Below are 25269 nucleotides of genomic sequence, written 5' to 3'. Positions count from 1 at the left end.
AGAGGGAGAGAGAGAGAGACAGGGAAGGAGGGAGGGAGGGAGGGAGGGAGGGAAGGACAGAGGGAGGGAGAGAGGGCTTTTTGCTTTTCCTTTTCTTTACACCCTCAGCTGTCCCGTACCCCTGTCCATGCCCCTTTGGACAGTATTGTGTGCTCACCCCTACAGTTTCCTGTAATTGTATAAACAATGAAGTTAATTCTGTATCATCAGGAATAAATTCAGCCATCTCAATGTGTAAGACGATGCTCTCTGCATATTGAGAGTCAGGAATTATATTGACTATATTCTGTAAAATCCATTAGTACCATGAGAACGGCGGACAATTCTGCCTGTTTTACAGAGTTGTAAGGGCTTTGAACTACTTTACTTATATTTCCTGATTTATATCCTGCCTTACCTGATTTGTTTGCATGTGTCTGTAATGTGTATTCTTCCTGCCAGCCTCCTGGGTCCCGCTGCTGTCTCAGCCCCCAAGTAACACACGAGACACTATATTAATTATGAAGCTGTTGGCCGTTTTCTATGGTTTCTTTAATGGCTAGCTCTGACTTAATTATTAACCCATAGGTACTAGTATATATTTTTATAAGGACTTACCTTTCCGAGCACGCCCTCCTGATGCGCCCTCTCCTCCTGTGAGATCACATGGTGACTCTCCACTCTGGACTACATTACCTAGAATTCTCCTCAAACCCTAGTCCCACCTATCGTGCTTCCGTATTGGCCAAGAGTGCTTTATTCAACCAATAGGAGAGACACATTTACAGATTGACATCTCCCATCAAGTGGAGAATGTAGGGACTCCAGAGATTGGTGCTTTTTTTTTTTTAACCAGGCATGGAAGGATCCAAATTGTTTTCTTTATGATTTTGATTCTCTCACTTTTGGGATAGTTATTGCTAATCATTCCCAGAAAGCTACTTCAAGCCCTTTGCCAATATTCATTATCTTTCCATAAGGAGGAAATTTCCTAGTTAGTTAAAGGTACTGTAATTTCTGCTGGGTTCCTTCCTGTCAGTTGACAAAGTCTTAATTTACCTTTTAAAATCAAATAAGAGACCTTTTCTATATATTTTTAAAGTTTTTTATTCTGTTTATATGATAGAAATATCCATTCTAATATGATATCTGCCTCTGCATCAAAGTCCCTGAAGGGCTTTCTCTAGATGGTAATATAACCAGAATACAGTCTAGTTCTGGATCCACACAGTCCACATGTGCTTCTAGTATTCTAACAATTCTAATTCTGTTTCAGCTTCAGCTGATAAAATTCATGGACTATTTAAGTCTTTGTTCCCTTTTAGGGCCATTCTTAAGTTTTCAAATCATGCCCTTCTACTACAATAATAGTCTGTAGCTGAGAAATCTCTCCTAATAATTTTTGAATCCCATTAAGAGTCTGGTACCGATCTTTCCTGATCTGTACTTTTTGTGGTATAATCTTCTGTAGATATATCCTAAATAATTGATAGACTCTTCTCTTTGTATTTTTTCAGGGGTAATTTGTAATTTCCAGTGAGGTAAAAACTTCCTTTATTTCCTCAAACATTTTTTTCTAATGTTGCTACCTTTGAATCAGCCAACAATATATCATCCATATAATGGTAAATTATTTATTGTGTAAACTGTTTATGAATTATTTCCAAAGGTTTTTGCACAAAATATTGGCACAGGGTGAGACTATTTAACATTCCATTTGACAAGACCTTCCATTGATATCCTTTGGCTGTCTGAGAATTGTTGTAAGTAGGCACTATGAAGGCAAACTTTTCCCTATCCTTTTCTTGTAATAGTATAGTGAAGAAGCAATCTTTTAAATCAAAAACTATAATAAGCTATTATTTAGGTATTAGAGAAGGCAAGGGCATTCCAGGCTGTAGAGATTCCATTGGCTGAATTACTTTATTGATGCCTCTCAGATCTGTAAGCATTCTCCATTTTCTAAGTTTCTTTTTAATAACTAATACAGGAGAATTCCAAGGGCTTGTAGATTCTCTGATATATCCAGAATTTGCCTGTTCCTGAACCAGCTCTTCTAAAGCTTCTCAGAGGTCAGGATACCAGACCTAGCCTTCCCCTGTCACATCAGCACCTGTGACCATGCCTAAATGGGTGTGTTCCGTGCAACAGGAGTGTTTGGGGTAGATATCTCATTACAGAGGGCACTTTTATTTTCTGTCCAGTCTACTTGGTGTTCTCTAAGCTTCTTGTACCATAGGCATATCCTTCTTTAGGCTGGGGAAATTTTTTTCTATGATTTTGTTGAGTATGTTTTCTGTGCCTTTGAGTTGGGATTGTTCACCTTCTTCTATATCTATTATTCTTTTTTTTGTTTTTTACAGGATAGGGTTTCTCTGAATTGCCTTGGAGGCTGTCCTGGAACTTGCTCTGTAGACCAGGCTGGCCTTGAACTTACAGAGATCCACCAGCCTCTGCCTCCTGAGTGTTGGAATTAAAGACATGCACCACTAATGCCCAACTTATACCTATTATTCTTAGGTTTGGCCTTTTCACAGTGTCCAGATTTCCTGGATATTTTGTGTTAAGAATTTGTTGGAGTTAACATTTTCTTTCGTCGATGAATCTATTTCCTCGAGTGTATCTTCAACACCTGAGAGTCTGTCTTCCATCTCTTGTATTCTGTCAGTTATGCTTGCATCTGTAGTTCCTGATAGTTTATCCAGATTTTCCATTTCCAGCATTCCCTCAGTTTGTGTTTTCTTTCTTTCTTTTTTGTTTTTTTTTCCGAGATAAGGTTTCTCTGTATTGTTTTGGAGGCTGTCCTGGAACTCGCTCTGTAGACCAGGCTGACCTCGAACTCACAGAGATCCACCTGCCTCTGCCTCCCGAGTGCTGGGATTAAAGGCGTGTGCCACCAACGCCCGGCTAGTTTGTGTTTTCTTTATTGTCTCTATTTCAGTTTTCATGTCTGATTGTTTTTTTCTTGGTTTTCCTTCTTTTCTTTGTTGATTTCTTGAATTTTTTTGTTTGTATTTTCCTCCATTACTTTGAATTTTTGTTTATTTTTTACTCCATTTCTCTATGGGTGTTTCTCATTTCCTCTTTAAGGGCCTCTCTCATTTTCATAAAGATGTTTTTAAGGTCATTGTCTTCTGCTTCGTCTTTGTTAGGTTGTTCAGGTCTTGCTGGTGTGGAACCCGTAATCTCTGGTGGTGTCGTTTTACTCTTTATGTTGTTGAATGTATTCTTATACTGTCTACCCATCCATTCCTCTAGTAGGTGCAGGTGGGGCCTATAGCTTAGGTGGTCACTGTTCCTCTCCCTGTGGGGACTGGGCCAAGGTTCCAATGGAGGCAGATGTGGTGCTGGATGGTTTGCGGTGTGGGGATGCTACCCACAGGTCTCTTGGTAACTGGTGGGCAGGGGTGGGGAGCAGTGTGACATGCCAGGGGTGATTAGGACCAAGAGGTTAGGATGCTTTGGTGGGGGAGAGGCTGCTGGGATTGTGGCCCAGGCATTCACCTCTCCCCGTTGGGGTGGGGCCAAGGCTCCACTGGCGGCAAATGAGGTGTTGGGTGTTTTGGTGTGTGGGGAGGCTCTCCCCAGGTGTCTGGGGTTTCCTTGTTTCCTTGGTCAGATGGGGCCTGCAATGTGTCCTGGGTGATTAGGGCCTAGAGGTTAAGTACCTCTAGCTGGGGGTGGAGAATTTTGAATTGGGTTCCTTCTGTAACCCAAATTTCTGAGGGCAGGAATACATCTGATTTTGTTGCTCCAGTGCCCAGTGAATTGTGAGTTCAAGACCAGTCTGTGATATACATAGTGAGTTCTATAATTTTGAACAATTTGGTGTCAGTAGAACACTCAAGTTCCAAGCCACAGTCTTAACAATGTCACCCTTGAAATCATAATCACAGGGTGTTTTCAGACATAATCTGAAGCCCCTTCACTCGCCTGTCACTTCCCAGTGGTCAGGTGAAGCGAAGAAACCGCAGCATAAACTGAATGCTAGGAAAGTCTAGCCATAGCTGTAGTGCCCCAGGGATGCCTGCTTCCCTGTTCTGGATCATTTCATAGTTAGAGCCAAATCCCACATCTGCTGCCACTCCCCACCCCATACTGCGGGCAGCCCCAAGGCTCTTCACAAGTATTCACATGTCTCTTTTTGTTTTGAGACAGATCTCACATCATAGCTTAAACCAATGGTTCTCAACTTCCTAATGCTGTGATCCTTTAATACAGTTCCTTATGTTGTGATAGCCCCTAACTATAAAATTATTTTTGTTGCTACTTCATAACTGTAATTTTGCTACTGTTATGAACTGTAATGTAAATATCTGATATACAGGACAGTCTTTGGTGACTTCTGTGAAAGGTCATTTGACACCCCCCAAGGGGATCACAACCTACAGTTTGAGAACCACTGACTTAAGCTGACAGGAGCGAGAAGGGTCTTCAGATTATGTCACTTGGAAAGCGGCAGGTGGCACTTGGAGGTGTTCTCTGGCACCTGCCGGCTTCCGTGCCTGGCGAGGGCGGGAACAGAGAGAGCACAAGATGAGACAGTGACTCTGAGAGCAAGTTCCCGGAAACCCGACATTGATTTCCTGGCAGTTCAGGCAGGGCAGATGTCTGAAGACACCTGTCATGATGATTTCTAGGGGACATTGTTAGAGTGTGGCCTGGAACCGAGGTGTCCCACTGATACCCAATGCTGGGAATTATAAACGTCACTCTCAGGCCAGGAAGATGGCCCTGCGGTGAGGCGCTCATCACTGAGCCTACGGACTGGAGTTTGGTCCCTGGGAATTTCTCTGTGGAAGAAGAGCTGACCTGCAGCTGACCTCTGACCTCCACAGCGGCACATGTGCGCCCCACCTGAGATGAACGGAAATGCAGGGAAGGAAAACCCTTCACTTCCAACCGTGACCACGCTCGGCGATGTTCTGACAGTCAGCTGCAGTTGGTAGGAGCGGTTGTGATTCTCTTACCACATCTGTGACTTGGACTTAACCTGCACCCTGCTCTGCAAATGAGAATGGGTAAGCATGTTTTACCAGTCACGGCCACGAGGTGGCAGCACTGCCCTGCTGGTGTTTCCTAGTGAGCAAATTAGACAAACTGCTAGGATTAAGAAAGTGGGGAAGGATTGGAGAGATGGCTCTGGGTAGACTTGGTGACTAGGTCAACTGTCCCCCATGAGTCCCTGTAGAGTGACAGACTTTCTGTGCCTGTGACACACTTGCATTTAGAATCGGAAGACACTTTAGAGAAGAGCTTGTCAAATGTTAATGTGTTTACAAACCACACAACAACCACATAAAGTAATTCTTTAAATACAGACTCTGATATTTCTAGTGGGACCTGAAAGCCCCCATCCCTCCATTCCACTGTCCCTCCCTCCCTCCCTCCATCCCTCCCTCCCTCCCTCCCTCCCTGCCAGCATGCCTCTTCTCTCTGCTGCTCTTGCCTAGGCTGGCCCTGGGTACCTCCACCACTAATGCTGCTAAGATTTGGAAATGCATTGCTCTGGTAGGAGGATCACACTTGAAGTAACAAGGGTTTGGAGATGAATTTTCAGTGCACCTGCGTTGATTTATGAAGTGAGAATAAAGTCAGACTTTAACTGTCAGGGACCTCCAGCTAGGCTGTATCACATACTCATAGAGAAGACGTGACACTAAGACCACCCTGCCACCCCTTCTGACATAAAACATATTCCAAGTAACAAGCCTGGGGTTTACCAGTCAGTTAAAGATTAGCTTAATTGGAAAAACTACAAGGTCCTCAGAAGATAGGCCTGAGCAGTAGTGAATTGTAATAGATAGGATTGGATCCTGCTGTCAGGTTAACAAGCAACATAGGAATTCTTACCCCTGACCTCTTGCCCTGTAGATTAGGTAGCAAGGCAACGCAGCAGACCACCTCTCCCACTGACCTCTTGCCCCTGCAGCTGCAAGCACATCCTCTGCCTTTCCCTCCTCAGTTCTCCTATATAAATCCCCTTGTGATGAAATAAAGTTGTCGCCTTGATCAGAATCCTGTCTTGGCGTCCATTCCTGTATCCCCTGTCCTCCATCTTTCTCCTAGGTGTCCACCAGACCCACGTTGTATGTCCTGCGGGTCGGGACATTTAACTTTTTCTTTCTTTTTTAAAGGTAGAGCCTCAGTGTTGAGACTGCAGAGATGGCCTTGCCTCTGTGTCCTGACACGTGGGGTTAAAGGTGAGCACCAGCATGCTCTGCCTAGCATGACTTTTCCTTTTAAATCCAGGGTCTGCTTCTAAGTTCATTTCCCACTCTCCCCTGTCCATGGCCTCCTCTGTTATGTTCAGCAGCTTCTGTGGTTTAGAACTCGACTCTTCTGTTCACCTTTGACCTTCACTGATTCTTTGGCAATCACAGGTCTCAGTCAAATGTCTCTGCCTCGTTTTCATGGCCCTGCAACATATAACTCCGCTTTAGTAAGCTTACCTAACTTCTGGTTTCGCAATAGCATCTTCCTGTCACAGTGATCCCTGTTCCTTCCCTTTCCTAAACTGTGTTCGATCTTCTTCCCTGGTAGTGACAACTGTGTGGGCTCGAGTTAGACACACGTAGTTTCTAATTCCAAGTGCAGAATCAGCCGTGACCCATCTCCTTCCTTTCTGAGCATCAGCATCCTCTGCTGAAGTAACGCCCTGTGCTGCTCAAGATGAGCAAGTGGGGAAAATTCAGGCTCCTCCCCTGAGAGCTTCTAAGTCAGCATCTAGAACAGTAACCAGTTCCTGGCTCCCTTTGCTTACATCTCTCCTTGTGTGTTTCCCTAATCCTACTGTTCAAATGCCCAATCCAAGTCCTCCTCTCTCTGGAAACATTTCCCAGACTTTCCCGACCCACCCACACCACTCTTTTCTGAGTTATTTCGCCCATGTATTAGCATCTAGTGCTTCTGCTGTCTCTAGATGGTTGAAGGGTATTAGGTATGTGAAGGGTAATTAAAAATATTTACCACAGAATGTATATTTCATCCCCTCCCTCCCTGCCACTTCCCCTCTGACCCCTCATTCACTCCTCTGTTTCTATTCAGGAAAGGACAGGTCTCCCATGGATATTGACAAAACATGGCATATCAAGTTGTAGTAAGAATAAGTACCTCACCTTGTATTAAGGCTGGGCAAGGCAACCCAGCCTGAGGAACAGGTTCCCAAGAGCCAGCAAAAGAGTCAGAGACAGGCCCTTCTCCCTACTGTTAGGAGTCCAACAAGAAGAGAAAGTCACACAACTGTCACATATAAACAGAGGGCCTAGGTCGGTCCCACCAAGGCTCCCTGGGTGTCAGTTTAGTCTCTGTGAGCCCCTGTGAGCCCAGGTTAGTTGATTCTGTGAGTTTTCTTGTGATGTCCTTGACCTCCCTGGCTCCTACAATCTTTCTCCCCATCTTCTGCAGGGTTCCCTAAGCTCTGCCTAATAATCGGTTGTGGGACTCTGTATCTGTTTCCGTCAGCTGCTGGATGAAGCCCCCTGATGACAGTCCCTGCGCCTCTGGCCTGGGTTCTGTGGATTATGCTTTCAACCGTGGTCAGGAGGAGGACCTTGGGATGCGAGGTCGGGTGTTTGTAACAGGGGTGCAGTTACTCGCTGTCAGTGGCAATTACAGCCATCATGTGCTGTGCACTTTCATTGCAGCAAGGGTTTCCCGGAAGCCTGCAGAGAAGACTGGATTGGGCTTGCCTAGGGGCTGGCCTTCTCTTTTTATTGTGTTTGCTCACTTATCACTTTTTCCAGTCAGGGGAGTTTTGCCCTTTTCTTCTGCCATGGGTCCCAACCAAAGTCCATGTTTAGTTATTTCTGCTTAATTGGTTATGCTGTGAGAAGAGAGGCCCTCAAAACGGTTTCTTTGCTGGTTTCCCAGATTCTAATTTTCACTGTTGGTTTTCAGTCCTGGATATTTGTAAGAATCTGAGGCATTCAACCATCTTCCAGGGCCAGTGCCAGACTCCAAAGGAGTCTTATTTGATGAGTCTGTGGTATTCCAAGGCAGTGATAGTTTAAGAATGCTCCCTAGATGGTATAATGGACGAAGATATTTACCACCAAGCTTGATGACCTGTGTTGGATCTCCAGGACCCACATGGTGAACAGAAAGAACCACTTCCTCCAAGCTGTCTTCTGACTCCTTATGCTTGCTGTAGTTTGCTCGCTGTCCTGGTAAATAAGATGAAATAAGTAAAATAAAACAATGTTTTCAAGTGACATAGTCATTTTATAGGGGAGAAGTGTTAACCAAGTGCTCCAAGTTTCCTTGAGCAGCAGTGAAAGGCCTAGTTACCCTGGGCTCCTCACATGCTGACCTGGAGGTACAGTGCCATCCTGTGCTGCCTAGATGCAGTGCATACCTTGAGCTTAATTTTGAAGAAATATTAGATGAGCCCAAATTGAGGGTTATTATAAAACAAACAAACATCTGGCTAATACTCTTCAAAAACATACTTCAGCCAGGTATGGAGGTAGCACTGGGGAGCCAGAGATAGGAGGCTTACTAATTCCGGGCCAGTTTGAACTGGGGAGTGAGACCTTGTCTCAAGCAAAAGCGAAACCAAAATGTTAAGTAGAGATAGTGGCTCACGTCTGTTATTCAATACTTGGGGAGTGGAGGTTGGAGGATCAGGAGTTCAAGGCCCACCTGAACTGTGTGGCAAATTTGAGAGGAACCTGAACTAAACAACAATTCCCTACACACCCTGCAACAGCAACAATAAAAGCCTATTTCAACAAAAATAAACCAACTAGATTAATCTAAAACCTTACAAATTTCCATAGTTTCATAGTGATTTGCAATCCAGTGGGCTACAAAAAGAGACTTTGTTTTAAAAACAAAACAAACAACAATAGAATCAAAAATAAAAATGTTATGGTCATGAAGACAAAAATTCTGAAGAACTCTCCCGGATTAGAGAAGACTAAGGGGGTTGAGGATATAGCTCAGAGATAGAACACTTCCCTAGAATGTGCCAGACCTTGGGTTCAGTTACCAGGACTGTGATGCCAAAAACCAAACGGAAACAAAAATACCCATCACTAAAAATAGCCTTAAAAGAGACAAAACAGTTAAATACAATATATAATCTTAAGTTGGAACCTGATTCAGAAAAATGATTAGTGGGTAAGTGATGCTGCAATGATAAACGGCACACTTATTGAAAGTATAGGCAAGTACTTGTTGTAGAAATTACTCCCAAGAGAAACCCAGATGAGCCGAGCATTTTTCCACCACCTAACTGGAAGCCTAAAAAAGGGCAACAGGTTCTGCTGCTCAGTCTTTTATTCCTTCCTCTGTACACGCCTCTAGCCATGCCCAAAAGTGGGCCTGGCTAGTGACATAGTTTACCGCCTAAGTCCGTATATGTCTTTAGTCATGCCTAAAGTGGGTGTGGTTAGCTGTGCGGTAAACCGCCCTTTTATTACCTCATCTGTATTTGCCTCTAATATGCCACATGGCTAATGGCAGGAGTACTAAGTTTCACCCTACAATTCCCCTTTTAGTGTATAAAGGATATTTTAACTTAAAACAAAACTAACTTGTGTCAATGAACAAAATACCTCAAACATCTATCCCATCTAAACCTAAACTTATCTGAAAGAAACACGCAAGTCTGAACACCTCCTTCCAGTCCCAACTCTAACATAATTGAAAACTAACACTAACAGATGTAAACTATCCTATAATATCAATAGTAGGGAGAGGGGGTGTGGAATTCTCAAAACTACTTCCTGCTGAGATGGGACGATGACAATCTCATGGGGACCTGTAAGAAGAAAAATGTTAGTGAAATAAAATCTTCAGTAGATTAGACAGTCTCTGTTTCGCAGGAGATGCTTGATTGAAGTTCCTGACTGGAGTTCTAGTGTTGATTGAAGCTCTCATGTGAAGCTCTGGCCAGATTGTAGAAGGTGCACTGTATCCATTCTTTGGTCTGGAGATGTGTGGAATAATGTAGTTCCAAGTCGGCTTCAGGATCGTGCTTGTCAGGTGGAGTCGATGATGTGGGGCAGTTCAGATGTATCCAGTCGAATCAGGAGGAGTCAAGGAAGTGGATCCCCATTCTCTTTCTGCTGTCAGGAAATCCCTTGTTCTCTGGAAAACTCAAACATTAATGTTAACAAAGAAATATTTTAACTTTTATATGTATGCATACCGGAAGAGGTGACAATAGGGAAGATGGTAAACATGAAGAAGGTTAGACTTTTCAGAAAAAGAAATCCACAGATAACAGTCCCTAATTTTATTTTCTTCTGTCTTATATCAATGGCTCTTTGATATAATACAGAAATTCTGAATTGTATTTAAATAATATGCTTGAATTTAGAGTAGGAGAGCCAATCCAACTCCAAAGCCAGCTTCAGTTAAATGAATGGGGACTGAAGTATATGAAGAAACAAAGATAAAAGGGTACTATGAAAAGAATAGAGAGATTTAGACTTTGATACCACACAGTGAGTTATTGTTTGTTTGATGGTCCTCAGGGTAGCTATTCATTCTTCTTCAGGAATCCATATGTCCAGTATTCTTTGCTGAGTTTACCTGTGAAGACAACAAACAAAACACTTCTCTTTCCTTTCATGAGGTCACTTTACCCATGGTAGAATATGATTTTGTAGATGAGCTGTTATCTTTCCTCCTCCTGAGATGTCTTCTGTTCGGATCGAATATTAATTAATTTTGATGGAACCCAAAATTTTTCGTCTCCTGTGGAAACAAAAGCAAAACCCCTTCCCCAACGTAACACATATCCTGGTTTCCAGACTGAGGTCATAACATCCTTAAAATACACTGGTTTGTTCAGTTCAGAAGTCTTCTCTGTAGTCCAGTGTCTTTCTGCTGCAGTTTGTCCTTTTTCATTAGCATTAAGGAAGTTCAACATTAGTAAAGCATTATGTAACCTGTGTTTGGGGTCTTTGTTCCCCCTGGCTGTTTATGAAACATCTCTTTTAAGGTTCGGTTAGATCTTTCAACCACTACTTGTCTTGTGGATTGTAAGGTATACCAGTTACATGTTTCATATTATAATATTTGAAAAAATTGTTCTAATTTACTGGAGACATATGCTGGAGCATTGTCAGTTTTTGTTGTTTTAGGTATACCCATAACAGCCATCACCTCTAAGAGGTGTGTTATAACAGAATCAGCCTTTTTAGAGCTGAGGGCAGCAGTAGCCCATTGGAAGCCTGAGAATGTGTCTATGATATGGTATACATATTTCCGACTGCCAAATTCTGGGAAGTGAAATATATCCATTTGCCAAAGTTCATTTCTTTGAATACCTTTAGGATTACAACCTGCTGGAACAGAGTTTGATTGCAGAATGAGCAAGTGGGGCAATTTCTTACTATTTCTTTGGCTTGTTGCCAGGTGATAGAAAAATCCTTCTTTAAACCTATGCTGTTAACATGGTGTTTCTTATGAAATTCTGAAGCTTCCAACATTGCCTATTAATAAACGATCAATTTCATCATTGCCTTGCACCAGAGGACCTGGCAGAGCTTTATGGGACCTGATGTGTGTCATATATATAGGATGAGTCCTGTTTCTGATGCTTTCCTGTAATTGTAAAAACAATGAGGTTAATTCTGTGCCATCAGGAACAAATTCTGTAGTCTCAATGTGCAAGACAACTCTGTCTGCATACTGAGAATCCGTAACTATATTTAGAGGCTCTGTAAAGTCTTTAAATACCATGAGAATGGCATACAACTCTGCCTTTTGTACAGAGTTGTAAGGGATTTGAACTACTTTACTTATATTTCTTGATTTATATCCTGCCTTATCTGATTTGTTTGCATCCGTGTAGAAGGTAAGAACTACAGAAGTAGGTGTTTGTCTCACTATACGTGGAAGAATCCAAATTGTTTTCTTTATGAATTTGATTCTCTCTGTTTTGGGATAGTTGTTACTAATAGTTCCCAAAAAGTCACTGCAAGCTATTTGCCAATACTCATTATCCTTCTATAAGGAGGAGATTTCCTCATTAGTTAACGGTACAATAATTTCAGCTGCGTCTTTCCCAGTCAGTTGATGAAGCCTTAACTTACCTTTTAATATCAAATCGGAGATATTTTCTGTATATGTTTTCAATTTTTTATTCTGTTTAAGTGTCAGAAATACCCATTCTAGTATGATGTCTTCCTCTGAATTAATATTCCTGAGAGATATTCTCTAGATGGTAAAATAACCATAATGCAGTCCAGTTTTGGATTCACACGGTCCACATGTTCTTCTAATGTTCTCTTTTCTACCCATTCTAATTCCTTTTCAGCATCAGCTGATAGTACTCGTGGGCTATTTAGGTCTTTGTCTCCTTTTAAAGTCATTTTCAAATGTTTTAAATCATGCCCTTCTATATCAATAATTGTCTGTAATTGAGAGATTTCTCCTAATAGTTTTTGAAGATCATTAAGTGTTTGGTAACGATCTCTTCTGATCTGTTATTTCTGCAGTCTCATTTTTTGAGAGTCTATTTTATAACTTAAATAATTAATAGAATCTCCCTTTTGTGTTTTTTCTGGGGCAATTTGTAATCCCCAGCGAGGCAAAGTTTCCTTCACTACATCAAACACCTTTTTCAAAGTATCCTTATTTGATTCAGTCAGTAATATGTCATTCATATAATGATATATTAACGAATGTGGAAATTGTTTATGAATTATTCTAGAGATTTATGCACAAAATATTGACACAAAGTTGGGCTTAAATTTAACATACCTCGAGGCAGCACCTTCCACTGGAATCTTTGTACCGGTCGGGAATTATTATAGGTAGGTACTGTGAAGGCAAACTTTTCTCTGTCGTTTTCTTGTAACAGTATAGTGAAGAAGCAATCTTGTTAATCTATAACTATAATTTGCCAATCCTTAGGTATTAGAGAAGGTAGTGGCATCCCAGGTTGTAGCGACCCCATAGGCTGAATTACCTTGTTGATGGCTCTAAGATTAGTAACCATTCTCCAGTTCCCAGACTTCTTGATGACAAAAACAGGTGAATTCCATGCACTAGTTGATTCCCCAATATTTCCATCATCTAGATATTCCTGAACTAACTTCTCCAACGTCTCTAACTTCTCAGATGTCATAGGCCATTGATCTACCCAGACAGGTTTATTTGTTAGCCATTTTAAAGTTAGAGCTTTTGGTTGCTCTGTTGGTTTGGCACTAGCATCCTGATTCTGTACAGCCTGTATGTTTGGCATCTGTTTTCTGTACTGTCTTACTATATTCTTTCTACCACCAAGAGCTTGTCTATAATTCCTATCTGATACAGGAGGAATGTTAATCTGTGTCTTCCATTGCTGTAATAGATAAAGACCCCAGAGGTTTATAGTAATATCTGCAACATATGGCTTTAACCATCCTCTCTGTCCTTCTGGCCCAATAAAGTCAATCCATCTAATGCTCTGTTTAACTTGAGATAGGGTTCCAATCCCTAAGAATTGAACGTTTACCTCTTTTAAAGGCCAAATCGGGGGCCAAGACTTCTGATTTATAATGGTGACATCAGCTCCAGGGTCTAAAATGCCATTAATCACTGTATTATTTACTTTAACTGGTAACTTGGGTCTACGATATTACATAGAAGTTTGCTAAAATATACGTTTTGTATTTCCTCCTGATATAATTGATTCATCTTCTGTAGCTAATGTATTATCCAGCGCCGTATTATTTACAATGGGCAGTGGATCTTGTAATTGTCCTGGGAAAGGCTGTCCTCCACTGTCACTGGGAATGACCAGACTATCTTGGACTTCGGAGCCTTCATGAGGCCCTCGGACCAGTTTCCCGGCCCTAAAGGGCTACTTTGTCTGTCTGTAGTCGATCAGCATTCCTTGGTTCAATGTTTGCCCTTTCCATACCTCCTGCAGAGACCAGAAGGTTGAGGCCTTCTGTCTGAAGCATTCTTGGTAGAAGCATTATTTCTAGGAATGCTTCATCTACAGTTCATACTCAGATGTCCTATTTTACCACTGTTAAAGCATGTGATATCTTTATGTCTGTTGAAATTTTTGGAAATTGCCTCCCTTATCCAGGCCTCTATATCATCACGGGTCGGACATTTGGCATCCTGGTGCCTCCTCAAACCTGTAGAAATCGCTTCACCTACCCAAGCCCCTGTATCCTGACTTTTTTTTTTTTTTGGTTTTTACGAGACAGGGTTTCTCTGTATTGTTTAGGAGGCTATCGGTCCAGCCCAGCCTCGAACTCACAGAGATCCGCCTGCCTCTGCCTCCCGAGTGCTGGGATTAAAGGCGTGCGCCACCACTGCCCGGCTCGTATCCTGACTTTTACATTCAAGGTTAGCTGTATATAGGACCCATTCCTCCAATGGCGCTGATCTTATTTTAATGGCCAAAGTACCTGCTTGCATTGTGAATTTGCATTCTCATATGCAAAAGTTTCTATAAGGAGTCTCCTAGATTCTGGATTTGTTACTTCTACTTCTATTGCTCTGGACAATCTTTCTAAAAGTTCAGTGAACCTTTCCCTTGGGCCCTGTACTACCTTGGTATAGGGTTGCATTATCTCTCCTGTTTCACAAACCTTATCCAAAGCATTCAAAGCGGCTGTACAGCATAAAGATAACATGCGCTTGTCATATGTGGACTGAACCTGCGTGTCAGCATAAGCACCCTCCCCAAGAATCTTGACTTGGGGCGCTTCATAACTGTTCTTTAATCCCTGAATCTCTAGGGCTTTTGCCTCTTGCCTTCATAAAGTTCTCCATTGAATTTAATATGAATTTTCAAGCACTGCCTAGGCCAATTTGGCCCAGTCTCTTCAGATTACTCTATTTGCAGTGGCCCATGAGGTTAGGAGCTCTCTGACATAGGGAGAATGAAGACCATACAAAACAATGGCCTCCTTGATTCCCTTTAGGGCCTTCATCTGTATAGGTTCCCATTGATAAGCAACAAAACCATTTTGGTGCTTTTTCACTGCTGGATTTTTGGTTACAGATACTGGGAAAACCATAGGAGAGGGCATAACAACCTTAGGAAGATCTTTCTGGCATTTGAGAGGTGTAGGGAAACCTCTGTCCTGACCTGATGCCTGTATGTCTGATTCTGAAGTATCAGATTAGACGTCTTTTGAGACCTGCAATCTATTTATCATTGTTTCTCTGAGCTCTTGAAGTTCTTCGGTCGAATAATTTTCTAAGGATATAATGTGAATCGTTCATTTTTTGCATTCTTCATTTATACGTGATTCCAAATATTTAATATTCTCATCCTCAGAAAGTATCTCAATGGCATGTAAACTGCCTTTCAGAAATAACGTTCTATCAGCTAGTTTGCCATTGCTCTCAGACATGGAACAAATCTTTTCTGTTAGCATTTCAATCTTATGTTCCAGTCTTTGTAGTATGCTAGTGAAATCATCAAACACGGAACAGTTTTGTCAGTTAAATGTTTCAACATTATATTTCACTTTTTCTATTCTGTCTGTTGAATTGATAGATATGGAACACATTTTTCCTGAAAGTAATTAAATTTTATGTTCTGTCTCTTTATACCTGTTTGTCAGATCTACATTATGATTTTGAATATCCTGAATATGTTTTTACCAAACCTTCCTTACTATCCTGCAAGGAATTTTCCATTTTCTGAATTCTTTGTACTAGGAACTTAGCGAAAGGAATTCACATGTGCCTGGAGCCAGCGGTGGTTGGGCTGAGAGCAGCCGCTTTCAGGGCGCCTGGATCTGGGTTCCAGAACTTCCGACACCAAATGATTCTGCAATGATAAAGGGCCACTTACTGAGAGTATAGGTGAGTATTTATTGTAGAGATTACTCGCTGCAATGATAAAGGGCCACTTACTGAGAGTATAGGTGAGTATTTATTGTAGAGATTACTCGCTGCAATGATAAAGGGCCACTTACTGAGAGTATAGGTGAGTACTTATTGTAGAGATTACTCGCTGCAATGATAAAGGGCCACTTACTGAGAGTATAGGTGAGTATTTATTGTAGAAATTACTCGCTGCAATGATAAACGGCACACTTATTGAGAGTATAGGTGAGTACTTATTGTAGAAATTACTCGCTGCAATGATAAAGGGCCACTTACTGAGAGTATAGGTGAGTATTTATTGTAGAAATTACTCGCTGCAATGATAAAGGGCCACTTACTGAGAGTATAGGTGAGTATTTATTGTAGAAATTACTCGCTGCAATGATAAAGGGCCACTTACTGAGAGTATAGGTGAGTATTTATTGTAGAGATTACTCGCTGCAATGATAAACGGCACACTTACTGAGAGTATAGGTGAGTACTTATTGTAGAAATTACTCGCTGCAATGATAAAGGGCCACTTACTGAGAGTATAGGTGAGTATTTATTGTAGAAATTACTCGCTGCAATGATAAACGGCACACTTACTGAGAGTATAGGTGAGTACTTATTGTAGAGATTACTCGCTGCAATGATAAACGGCACACTTACTGAGAGTATAGGTGAGTACTTATTGTAGAGATTACTCGCTGCAATGATAAACGGCACTTACTGAGAGTATAGGTGAGTACTTATTGTAGAGATTACTCGCTGCAATGATAAAGGGCCACTTACTGAGAGTATAGGTGAGTACTTATTGTAGAGATTACTCTTTGCAATGATAAAGGGCCACTTACTGAGAGTATAGGTGAGTACTTATTGTAGAGATTACTCGCTGCAATGATAAACGGCCACTTACTGAGAGTATAGGTGAGTACTTATTGTAGAGATTACTCGCTGCAATGATAAACGGCACTTACTGAGAGTATAGGTGAGTATTTATTGTAGAGATTACTCGCTGCAATGATAAACGGCCATTTACTGAGAGTATAGGTGAGTATTTATTGTAGAGATTACTCGCTGCAATGATAAACGGCACACTTACTGAGAGTATAGGTGAGTACTTATTGTAGAGATTACTCGCTGCAATGATAAACGGCACTTACTGAGAGTATAGGTGAGTATTTATTGTAGAGATTACTCGCTGCAATGATAAACGGCCATTTACTGAGAGTATAGGTGAGTATTTATTGTAGAGATTACTCGCTGCAATGATAAACGGCACACTTACTGAGAGTATAGGTGAGTACTTATTGTAGAGATTACTCGCTGCAATGATAAACGGCACTTACTGAGAGTATAGGTGAGTACTTATTGTAGAGATTACTCGCTGCAATGATAAACGGCACTTACTGAGAGTATAGGTGAGTACTTATTGTAGAGATTACTCTTTGCAATGATAAAGGGCCACTTACTGAGAGTATAGGTGAGTACTTATTGTAGAGATTACTCTTTGCAATGATAAAGGGCCACTTACTGAGAGTATAGGTGAGTACTTATTGTAGAGATTACTCGCTGCAATGATAAACGGCCACTTACTGAGAGTATAGGTGAGTACTTATTGTAGAGATTACTCGCTGCAATGATAAACGGCACTTACTGAGAGTATAGGTGAGTATTTATTGTAGAGATTACTCGCTGCAATGATAAACGGCCATTTACTGAGAGTATAGGTGAGTATTTATTGTAGAGATTACTCGCTGCAATGATAAACGGCACACTTACTGAGAGTATAGGTGAGTACTTATTGTAGAGATTACTCGCTGCAATGATAAACGGCACTTACTGAGAGTATAGGTGAGTACTTATTGTAGAGATTACTCGCTGCAATGATAAAGGGCCACTTACTGAGAGTATAGGTGAGTACTTATTGTAGAGATTACTCTTTGCAATGATAAAGGGCCACTTATTGAGAGTATAGGTGAGTACTTATTGTAGAGATTACCCGCTGCAATGATAAACGGCCACTTACTGAGAGTATAGGTGAGTACTTATTGTAGAGATTACTCGCTGCAATGATAAACGGCACTTACTGAGAGTATAGGTGAGTACTTATTGTAGCGATTACTCGCTGCAATGATAAAGGGCCACTTACTGAGAGTATAGGTGAGTATTTATTGTAGAGATTACTCTTTGCAATGATAAAGGGCCACTTACTGAGAGTATAGGTGAGTACTTATTGTAGAGATTACTCGCTGCAATGATAAACGGCCATTTACTGAGAGTATAGGTGAGTACTTATTGTAGAGATTACTCGCTGCAATGATAAACGGCCACTTACTGAGAGTATAGGTGAGTACTTATTGTAGAGATTACTCGCTGCAATGATAAACGGCACTTACTGAGAGTATAGGTGAGTACTTATTGTAGAGATTACTCGCTGCAATGATAAAGGGCCACTTACTGAGAGTATAGGTGAGTATTTATTGTAGAGATTACTCTTTGCAATGATAAAGGGCCACTTACTGAGAGTATAGGTGAGTACTTATTGTAGAGATTACTCGCTGCAATGATAAACGGCCATTTACTGAGAGTATAGGTGAGTACTTATTGTAGAGATTACTCGCTGCAATGATAAACGGCCACTTACTGAGAGTATAGGTGAGTACTTATTGTAGAGATTACTCGCTGCAATGATAAACGGCACTTACTGAGAGTATAGGTGAGTACTTATTGTAGAGATTACTCGCTGCAATGATAAACGGCCATTTACTGAGAGTATAGGTGAGTATTTATTGTAGAGATTACTCGCTGCAATGATAAAGGGCCACTTACTGAGAGTATAGGTGAGTACTTATTGTAGAGATTACTCGCTGCAATGATAAAGGGCCACTTACTGAGAGTATAGGTGAGTACTTATTGTAGAGATTACTCGCTGCAATGATAAACGGCACACTTACTGAGAGTATAGGTGAGTATTTATTGTAGAGATTACTCGCTGCAATGATAAACGGCCATTTACTGAGAGTATAGGTGAGTATTTATTGTAGAGATTACTCGCTGCAATGATAAACGGCACACTTACTGAGAGTATAGGTGAGTACTTATTGTAGAAATTACTCGCTGCAATGATAAAGGGCCACTTACTGAGAGTATAGGTGAGTATTTATTGTAGAAATTACTCGCTGCAATGATAAAGGGCCACTTACTGAGAGTATAGGTGAGTATTTATTGTAGAAATTACTTGCTGCAATGATAAAGGGCCACTTACTGAGAGTATAGGTGAGTACTTATTGTAGAAATTACTCGCTGCAATGATAAATGGCACACTTACTGAGAGTATAGGCAAGTACTTGTTGTAGAAATTACTCACAAGAGAAACACAAGCAACCCAGATGAGCTGAGTATTTTTCCACCGCCGAACTGGAAGCCGGAAAAAGGGAGAGATGTTCTGCTGCTCAGTCTTTTATTCCTGCGTCTGTACACGCCCAAAATTGGGCCTGGCTAGTGATGTAGTTCACCGCCTACATCCGTATACGTCTTTAGTCACGCCTAAAGTAGGTGTGGTTAGCGGTGTGGTAAACTGTCCTTTTATTGCCTCATCTGTATGCGCCTTTAACATGCCACATAGCTAATGGCGGAGTACTAAGTTTCACTCTACAGGTAAGGCAGACAGACTGTGCTTTGTATGATACCAGTGATCATGTATTGATATCTGGGGTAATTGAGTACAAAACATATGAGGGCTACTTTAGGAATGTTTTTTAGAGTCTTCAGTTATTTCTGTTGGGATTCAGGCATTATGCTGGCCTACCCCCTGTCATCTGGCAGGATGCACTCAGGCAGTATCCTGATGCGTCAGGGATTCTATGACTGGTACATCACTATGTAGTCTGCATGCAGGTGGTGCAAAGGTCTTTCTACACCAGGCTGGCCTTCAATTACAGAAATCTGTCTGTCTCTGCCTCTGGACTACTAGGATTAAAGGCATGTGTCACCATTGCCCAGCTACTTTATTTATTGTGACCAGATTCTGAACCCCAAAATCACCAAGAGGCCCATTTCGATGCAAAAACAGAGTCTTTTATTGTAGTTGTTTAATGAGCTAAACCCATTAGCTTGGGCCTTTCATCCATTCACTGCAGCAGATGGCTGGAGAAAGACCACGAGAAACCATGAGGCAGAGATCTTAAAGGGCAGCGTAAGGGGAGTGTCTAGGGGTCTGCAACAGTCTCAGGATTGGTGGGCTTCCAGGTTTGGACGACCTGCCCTGTGCTATTGGTCAACTGGTTGTTATGGCCCATAGGCCCTCCCAGGGTGATTGCTATGCTCTGCACATCACTGTTGTGCACTTGTCCATAAAGCACACCAAGAGCTGTAAAGCACAGCCTTGAAAGCTAACTTCTGATTGGTTCCTTGCCTGAGGAGGGCATCTGACTTCCTAATGACCAGGACAGGAGCGGCAAAGTCGTGGAGCACATGTTAGCCTGTCATGGCTGCTAAAATGGGGGTGGTGGTGGTGGTGGTGGTACAGTGTTGGTCACTTAATATTTATTTTTTATTTTTTCTCCCAAGACTATGCATATTTTTGCTTATTGTAAATCTTTATCTTTTTTAACCAAATGAGTCTGCTTGCTAACAGCTGCAGTTTTGGTCACTTATGCAGATCAGGGAGCTGCTCTTAAAGGAGTTGAGGAGTGTCTCTCAATGCCTGGGAAACAGAGCTCACCCGAGAAAATGCTGCTACCAAGAAGCTGTGCTTGCCTCTGTTCTTTGGTTTCTAAAATCCCTTTTTAAGTTTTTTGTGAGATTGTAAGTGGAAGTTCTTATGTCCATGTTGTAGGCGCCATTATGTTATGGGATTCCCACTTGGTTCTGCAGTCACTTGAGCCCCCAAATAACACACGAGGCACTATATTAATTATGAAACTGTTGGCCAGTGTTTAGGGCTTCTTATTGGCTAGCTCTTACTTAATTTCTAACCCATTTCTATCAGTCTAAGTATTTCCATGTGGTCTTCTCTTACCGGGGAATGTCTGGAGACACGTTACTCCTCTCACTGCCTACATGGTGACTCACTGTGTCTACACCTCCCAGAATCCTCCTTGTCTCCTAGTCTGCTTATCTTGCTTCCCTATTGGATAACAGTATTTTATGCATCAACCAATAAGAGAAACATATGTACACAAGACTTCCCCCATCAGGCACATGCCTGTAATCCCACCACTGAAGGTGAACTCAGGAGGACCAAAGTCATCCTTGGCTGCATAGCAAGTTCCAGGCCAGCCTGGGCTGGAGACTCTGAATTTTTTTTAAAAAGGCAGAAACAAACCCCCCAAACATTCCAGATCATTCTAATACATTGTCAAAGTTAAGAACCCCTTCTTTAAAGTCAAACTTGTTTAATACTATTTAAAAACAGGTACTTTTTGTTTCCCGTAATCTGTAGATTGAGTTCAGATTCTTGAGGGTACAATTCATAGGCCCCCTAGCATGACCCTCAGCTCCTCAGTCTGCAGTTAGTCCTGACCCACATTTCATGTCCTGAAGGACCTCTGCCTTAGTGTTCATCTTCCTAAATTCTCCTCTGTGAGTTCAAGGCCAGCCGGCTCTATATAGTGAATCCCGGGCTAGCCAGGGCTACATAATGAGATTCTGTTTCAAAAGAAGGAAGGGAGGAAGGAAGTAAAGAAGGAAGGAAGGAACTCATGAATATATATGTGTATACCCAAATGCTGGTTCCTCCTACAGGTTCTGAGATAAGGGCCAACTTTGTGATGTTGAGAGTCAGGTGACTGACCTTTAAATGAGGCACAAACAGTGCTAGGCTCCTTCCTGTTTACTATTAAAGTTCGGGGGTCCCTAAAGGCATTTTGTAGGTTGTTACTCCTGGTTGCTTGGTTCAAGTTTCTTGTTATCAGTTGCCTGCATGACCTTTCATATTTGTTTTGTACTTGCTTGTCATTAAAATGACAGACCCTTTTGAGTGGAACAGAATGCTTGGGACTTTAAGGAATTCAACTGAGATTTTCCTCTTTCCTTGAATGTAACTCAGTAAACAAGTGACCTACTGGAAGTGGAATGCAGGGAGTAGGAAGGGCATAAATTCCCAAGGGCCCACCTTTGGTCTCAGACAACATCATAATTTCTAGGAAGTACAGCTCCTTAATTGTTCTTAAATTAGGCATCCTGCATGGCAACCTTTTTAGTAATCCACTTCTGGCCCAGGGGATGTGTACATAAGTGAGTCAGTTCTCTCATGAGTTCTTTTCTGCCTCCTTCACTCCTTAGGTCAATGAAACTGAGGCCAGAGGGACAGCTGAGAAGGAAGTCAGATGCCAAGAGGCATGGAAAGGGATAGGAGGGGTTGCTGTTGTTCCAGGCCACAAACCCTGGCTTTGGAGTCTCATCCTCTGAGATTGTTCCGGGAACTCTCCCTCTTTCTGCTTCCCTATTGCATTTCTTCTTGGTGCATCACGTTTATGGTCTGAGAATGTCTGAGCAAATAACAATTCAATGAAAATGGCTTCTCACAGGTCAGGGGACTTGGTCCTATGTTTCCTTAAGAGACTAATGATTCATGAGCACAGGTGAAAGAGGGGCCTGAAGTTATGTGGGTTGTGTTAGCAGGCAGGTGCCCACCTCAATACTGAGTCAGAAAAGAGCTTATGCTGGATGTTTGACAAATCTGAAAGCAGAGAGGCCAAAAATCATTCTGGAAGGTGGATTCTGTCTGGGAGACCACAGAAAATTTTAAGACACCCTCTGCCCAGATTGAGTGAAGATGAAGTTAAATTATAGTTGATCCACATTGGGCGAATTGCTTAATTCCTCTGTCTTAACCTTTTTTTAGGCTGTAAAAATGGGCTGATAATGGACTCTTTTGAGGGAACTGCAGCTCCGTGTAAAGCCTCAGGTAGTAACTGCACTTAGTGGGTGCTAAGTGTGAGCAGTTGTGATTATGGGAGCAGCCAAGGTGCCAGCCGGGGTGTCTCGGCAGGGATGGTTGCTTGCTGCATGGTCTTGGTAGTCTGGCTGGGGTTGAAATGTTCCAGAGAAGTGGACTTTCCAGGTCTCACTAGGTTCTGTTGAGTCTGGGGTAGAGCAATGATGGGGGATAGACCACCAAAGTCTATTAAACCAGAATTCTGCAAGCTTTATTCCAGGAAAAGAAGAGAAAAAAATCTCAGAGGGGTAAAAAAGCTTATCAGCTACAGCCATTATCACAGTCAGGGTTTGGGTTTCTGAAACAGAGGCAAATTGGGCAGTTTTTGAGTTCTTCTTTTCATAGTAAGAAGCAAGCATTAGTCATGAACAAAAGAAATTTTACAGTCTCAAGGTAAAACTTCGTTACAAATTGCTTTTTACAATTTTTCTTAATAGGCTTTTTTCAGTTAAACTAGTGTTTATATTTAGTCTATTATTTCTTCTGGCACTTTCTGATGATATTTACCGGAACTTGGCACTCCCCTGATACTGCCAGTTTTTCGTAGTTGGGAAGAATATGGAACAGCGCATAAGCAAAAGTCATGTATATCCCATCATTTAAAAGTTACCTTAGCTCATGTCAATTTGCTGGTCATGAGTGACCTCATTGTGCAGAGCCATTTCAGCTCTGCAAGACTGACAGAGCTATAGGTTGCAAAGCAAAGGAACACACTGTTAATAGTTGATCCTCCATGTCTTGTAAAATAAAAAACATATAGTTGATCCTCAACTGCTGAGAAGGCTGCTGACAGTCTGCTCTTATTCTCCTAGGCTTACAATGTTATATTCCTATATTTCTACATTCCTAGCTTTGGGACTTACATTTTATATTCTTACTCTTGGACTCTTCAGTTCCAGGAAAATACTTTTGCTCACAAGGAGGTTTGTGAGGGATGAGGAAACATTAGAATCTGGAGGTCTAGGCAGGTACCCTGAAATTATATAGGTTTTTCAAGCCTAGATACAGGTTTCAGGGAATGCCTTACAAAGACCTTTAATCTGGCTAAGAGAATTCTTTATTAGGCGAGTCATTATTTTTATGTTTGTACTGTCCTCATTTATAAGGTGTAAAGAGAAGGACTGAAGAAGGCTCCAATAAGGAAATGGATGTGGGCACCAGAGCAGATTCAGGGCTAGTGTATGTAAGTGGAGGGAGCGTGTGTTTTATGTGAACATAAAAAGGACTTCTTAAAACTGGTGTCCCCATGTAAACACAGTGGGCACCCTGGGATGACAGAGATCCCCTGGTGAAAGCACTGACGTGTAGTCACAGCAGAAGGCAGCATGCAGGTCTCTGCTATGGTCGGTGAGGCCGAAGATGTCATTTAGGACAAAGGAGACAAGGCCTGGGGAGAGAGAGCTGACCGGGAGAGAATGGACTGCAAGGATGTCTATGAGGAGGGACCATCACAGGCCAGGCATATTGCACACCGTGCATGACTGTCCTTCCTCTCTCACTCTCCTGGTCTGCTGCGGTGAGCATTGTCCTTGTGTTACAGATGAGAGAGGCGGTGACGGAGCTGGAGGAGGAGAAAGTGCAGGCTCTCTCTGCACCAGGTCATCCAGCCAGAGCTCCCGAGTCTCACCTCGAAGTGTGTCCCGCTTTTCTACCAGACAGTCAGTTGAAAGGTAGAGAAGGAAAGCAGGGTGAGTTTATGTCCCTGGTGAAGATTAGAAAGGGTACTCGAGGGGCCAGGAGTGGTGGCGCACGCTGTTGTTAGTCCTAGCACTTGGGACGCAGAGGCAGGTGGATCTCTGTGAGTTCGAGGCCAGCCTGGTCTACAGAGTGTGAGTTCCAAGATAACACATTGAAACCCTGTCTCAAAACAACAATTAAAAAAAGGAAGAAAGAAAGAGAAAGTACTGTTGTTAGGTAGAATAATGGCTGCCTAATGTCCACATGGCAGTGGAACCTGGGAACACTGTTTATCTGGTGAAAAGGACATTTCAAATGCAGTGAAGTCAGTATCTTGGGATGGAGATCTCTCTGCATGCATCAGCGATCCAAATGAAGTTAAGTCCTTGAGAGTAAGTCAGGGACAGGCGATAAAGCATAAGGAAGAGTCTGCTGCCTGTCGTTGACTCTGAAAACTGAAGGGGCCTGGGTCAAGGGATGCAGAAACCTCCAGGAGCTGCATCAGGCAGAGTTAGATTCATCTCTCAACCTACAAAAGGGTCTTTTTTTCCCAATCCTTCTTGATGCCTTGATTTTGCCCTAGAGACTCATCTGAACTCTTAACTCCAGAGCTGTTAAGAATTGGGGAATGGCGGGGGCGGTGGTGGCGCACGCCTTTAATCCCAGCACTCGGGAGGCAGAGGCAGGTGGATCTCTGTGAGTTCGAGGCTGGGCTGGACCGATAGCCTCCAAAACAATACAGAGAAACCCTGTCTCGAAAAACCAAAAAAAAAAAAAAAAAAAAGAACTGGGGAATGAATGCCTGTAGTCTTTGTGTTCCAGGGCTTAGCATGTGGGAATGGTTGTTTTCTCTTCTAATTTCATATTCAATTTCCATCATGTTGTAA

The 25269-nt window shown here is 42.1% G+C and overlaps 1 long non-coding RNA gene across 3 annotated transcripts in view; it reads left to right on the top strand.

Moving 5' to 3' along the window:
- Positions 1-3097: 3097 nt before the first annotated feature.
- Positions 3098-25269, top strand: part of LOC121135489 — a 94795-nt gene continuing 72623 nt past the window's right edge. For 2 of the 3 annotated variants that reach the window (XR_005872595.1, XR_005872594.1), the window contains exons 1-3: positions 3098-5000; positions 6117-6182; positions 15610-15756. This is a non-coding gene — a long non-coding RNA (uncharacterized LOC121135489). Of the gene's footprint in view, positions 5001-6116; positions 6183-15609; positions 16021-25269 lie in introns of those variants that run through there. The other variant, XR_005872593.1, reaches the window with a different exon arrangement.

This window comes from Mesocricetus auratus, unplaced genomic scaffold (assembly GCF_017639785.1).
Source record: "Mesocricetus auratus isolate SY011 unplaced genomic scaffold, BCM_Maur_2.0 Super-Scaffold_100038, whole genome shotgun sequence".
Lineage (NCBI taxonomy): Eukaryota > Metazoa > Chordata > Mammalia > Rodentia > Cricetidae > Mesocricetus > Mesocricetus auratus.
The sequence above is the reverse complement of the archived record's forward strand: the minus strand, read 5'-3'. Positions and strand labels throughout refer to the sequence as shown.